Here is a 4,247-nt window from a genome sequence, read left to right on the forward strand (position 1 = left end):
CTCCCCTCTCCCCTCCTCCCCTCCCCCATCTCCTCCCCTCCCCTCCCTTCACCTCCTGTCTCCTCCCCTTCACTCCCTTCCCCTCTCCTCCCCCTTCCTTCCCCTCTCCTCTCCTCTCTCCTCTCTCTTTCGCTATGGATATCCAGTTATTCTAATCCAGTTGTTGAAGAAATTTCACTTTTTTTCACTAAATTGCTTTGGCGCCTTATCAAAAGTCATTTGACTGTATGTGTATAGGTTTCTTTCTGGAATCTATTCTGTTTCTAGTCCTGTTTTCTTTTCTAAGTGTTGTAATGGTTTTAAAATAGAAATGGGTTAAGATTCTTAGGTATACAGAGGTTTATGAATTAGTGTAGAAGTCCCACAATAAGCATTTTCACCACTTGAAGACTTTTTGTGTGTGTGTTCAGTGAATACAAGATGACTTATTTGATTCTCATGTGAGTACTCCAGGGGAGGTTGTTATAAAGAGCCAGAGTGTTAATGTGTATTGGCTTTTACTTGCTGCTTATAGCAACATCTTTCAGGAATGAGATGAGCTCAGGCAAGAATTAGCTGGTTTGAGAGCAGAAACAGAGGGAATAGAGAGAATCTAGAAATGTAAGGCTTGCCAGGGTTGAAAAAAACAATGATTCCTGAGCCCAAATAAGCTGGTGCCTTTCTATTCAAGTTTATTATTTTTAAATAGTTACAGTATAGCTGACATGAATTGAGAAAGGCAAAAGCTAGATCTTTTGTAATTAGTTAAAAATTTAGCTGAATTCTTATTAGCCACCAGTATGGCACCCAGTGTTGCTTCCTCCATTTTCCTGGCTCCTTGGAAAGTCCCACCTTTCCTGAAAATTTAGGCTCCTTGGTTGTCAGGGGACTGTAACTCTCTGATGGTTCAGAAGAAGTTATAATATGAGTCTATCCAGCTTTTTATTGTTGTTAAGGTTGGACTGAGCTGTTACCAGCTTTTTATATCCTCAGTGGAAAGAGAACTCCCAAGAGGGTGATTTACGAAGGTATTCTTCACTCTGTAAAATAACTTTTTGTAATTTGAATTGCAATCCCTGTTACCGTTCCAACTCCTATTACCATTCAAGTCTGTTTCTTTATGGGATCTAACTCATCTGCCTCTAAACCTCCAGATCACAGCTCCTGGAGGGTATGACCTGGCATTTATTTCTATCCCCAGTAACTTGCACAGATCCTGGCACAACTCAAACACCCTGTCTGTTTATTGACTGATGAATGGAAGGCCTTGGCCAACTCACCTGACAAATGCCGATCTGTCTCCTTAATACTTGGTCCATCCCTCCACTGGCATCGGGTATGATGATGATTTTTACATCTTGTAGTCTAGCTTGTGAGTTTGTTGGGAGCATGAACCAGTTATTCTTTTCTTGTTGTTAATCCTCACCTGAGGATCTTTTTCCATTGGTTTTTAGGGAGAGTGGAAGAGAGAGGGAAAGACAGAGAGAAACATCAATGTGAGAGAAACACATTGATTGGTTGCCTCCTGCAGTAGCCCTGGCCAGGGCCCAGGCTAGGGAGGAGCCTGCGACCAAGGTACATGCCCTTGACCAGAATGCTCTATCCGCTGAGCCGAACAGGCTAGGGCTGAGTCAGTTCTTATTCTATATTTCAGGTACCAAGAGCAATGTGTAGTACGTATAATTATGATTCAGTTTGTAAATGGGTTTTCTAAATGAACTGTTGAATGACTTTGTTGAATGATTATACAAAATGGGTTTATATTTATGCAATTTTTATTAATAGACTAAGGACATGCACTTGTAGGGTGTGTACATGTGTGCATGTCTTATCTCCTAATGATGTAGGTGATTGTAGAATTTGTTTAAGGCAAAGATGGTAACCACGTGGCACCTCTGCCACCATTTTTTCCTTGTGTGCCCATGGCAAACAGTCCATTTCAGTTCTTTTCCCCATTGATCTCAGACATAAACTCGACACCCTATCTTGCGGACTCCACCACCGCATCAGATTTGGAGCATGGAATAACGATTATTTTCCCTTTCCTAATCCAAGGGGTTTGTGAGGCAACAAGCTACAAAGCCACCCTTGAAACCTTCATGCCCTGGCGGGATGGTACCTAGAGGAAAGATGCTAGTAAGCGGCAGACACTTTGCAGATTCCTGTCTCTCAGAACTTAATCATATTTGCATTTTGGCTATGATCAGATGGAGGAAACACAAACTCCAAACTGTCAATCAGCTTGGGCTTCTTTTCCAACTTTTTCTAAATCAATTTCTTTAAAAAATCTCTGAACGCCAAAATTATACAATTGGTTTTTAAACAATTACAATGTTTTTTAATCTATATATTGCATTGTATGTAATTGGTAACCAAGAATTACTCATTACTGAAATTCTAGATTTGGAGGTGTGTATATAAATGTGTGTGAGTGTGTGCATCCATCTGTGTGAACCGAGATGTTCATGAGATTTGGGAGAGAGTAGAGGGAAGATGTTTACTGAAAATATATTTTTATATTGTCCAGTTTTTGCCTTTAAATACCAGTAGAAAAATTTCTGAAGCATATAGATTTCTGGCATTGTAATTTATCTTCAAAACAGAAATTAAATCTAACCAGTTATAAATGTGAGCTTCTTTCTGAATTAACCATGTTGGCATCACCCCAGCTATCCCTTATGTTCACATGGTTGCTTCCAGACTCTATGTAGAATTTTATGTCTCTGTAGTATCAAATTTGTTAAATGGCATATTTTTATATCAGTAATTTTTATAGCATATTGTTATTCCAGACTTTTACATGCCTCTAATTTATTCTTAACTTCAATATAGCAGTAGTGATTTTTTTCTCCTAAGTTTGACGGTATGAACACTTTAGTTATGATTTAAAGTCATTAAAACACCATCACTCATTTGTACTTTATTTTCTATTTTGTTTTTGCAAACTTTAGCTATTTGGACAGATACAGCTGTAAGTATTAATGCTCCTCAAGCTTTTTTAAATATCTCTTTGGGAAACACTTAGATTATTTCGTAATATGATTGAGATAAAGTGTTTCTGATGACCTTGGATTATTCATGCTACTTAAATGCAGAATAGTAAAGATGGGTTTGACTGCAAATCAAATAGAAACTGATGCAGTTTTCTGAAATCATATTCCACTTTCTTAGTCTCTTGATAACAAGGAGTAAGTTGGTCATAAACTTTCTCTTCTGTCTTTCACGAAATGAGGTCATTGGGTTGCAGAGTTTGCCTTAGGAAAGGTTTTGGGGCAGTGTCCTTTCTCAGCTGTCAGGGTACCGCGTTTCTGTGGCTGTCAGGATTATGGTCAAAGGTGACATGGATGAAGAAGGCTGATGAGGTGTGTTTTGGTCGCTACATAAAGCAAGATTCACAAATGCAGCAATCATGACATTGATTTTTTCCTTTGAATACTTTGCAATTGAGAAGGGTAGTGTCTTCGTTGTCTGGCATATGGTCCCAATAACTTTAATGAATATTTGTTTAGAGCATCGATTTTCTGTTTTAATTATATCATTTTATTATTGGCACAGAATTATGACCACATTAATGGAAATAAAGAAGAAAAATTAAACTAAAAAATCAAGTGTCTTTTCTTTTCTCTCGCTTATATTTAGTTTTCATCCACTTATAATTATAACATGTGTGTAGTTGAAATCATAGCTTTTGATATACAAGTTCTACTCTAATTTTTAAGTACCATATCAGAAGCATGTTTCTATGTTGCTACATGATATAATTTGTAATGATCATTTCAATAAATATGTATCTTCACATTAGTAGATATCCATTCAATGTTGATATACAAAAAAATTATAAATTACATATAAGTTATTAAAAAATCAACAAATAACACCCATCTGCCTATCATTCAGTTTAAGATAAAGAACATTACCAATAAGCTTGAAGTTCCCCATTTGCCTCTATCTGTCTCATCCTCTTTCTTACCTCCCAGAGGTCACATGATCACCATCTTAAATCTTGTGTTTATTGTACCCTTGATTTTCTTTATGATTTTATTATATAAACAACATGTATTTTCATGACTATCTTAACCTATATTTAAATAGCCTTATACCAGATGATTTTTCTGTGATTTTTTTTCACCTAATATTAAGCACCTATTTATTTCATGTCATTGTGGGTTATATTGTATTGATTTGCATGGCTGTAAAGTATTTCATTATATGAATATGCCCACAACTTAGTATCCATGATGAATATTTGGATTTATTCCAGTTTTTCC

The 4,247-nt window shown here is 36.7% G+C and overlaps 1 long non-coding RNA gene across 1 annotated transcript in view; it reads left to right on the top strand.

Annotated features, from left to right (window-relative positions):
• Positions 1 to 2,952, top strand: part of LOC107182259 — a 16,009-nt gene extending 13,057 nt beyond the window's left edge. Inside the window, exon 3 of the long non-coding RNA XR_001512978.1 lies at positions 2,931 to 2,952. This is a non-coding gene — a long non-coding RNA (uncharacterized LOC107182259). The remainder of the gene's footprint in view (positions 1 to 2,930) is intronic.
• Positions 2,953 to 4,247: the final 1,295 nt, after the last annotated feature.

This window comes from Myotis davidii, unplaced genomic scaffold (genome assembly GCF_000327345.1).
Source record: "Myotis davidii unplaced genomic scaffold, ASM32734v1 scaffold534, whole genome shotgun sequence".
NCBI classification, from domain to species: domain Eukaryota; kingdom Metazoa; phylum Chordata; class Mammalia; order Chiroptera; family Vespertilionidae; genus Myotis; species Myotis davidii.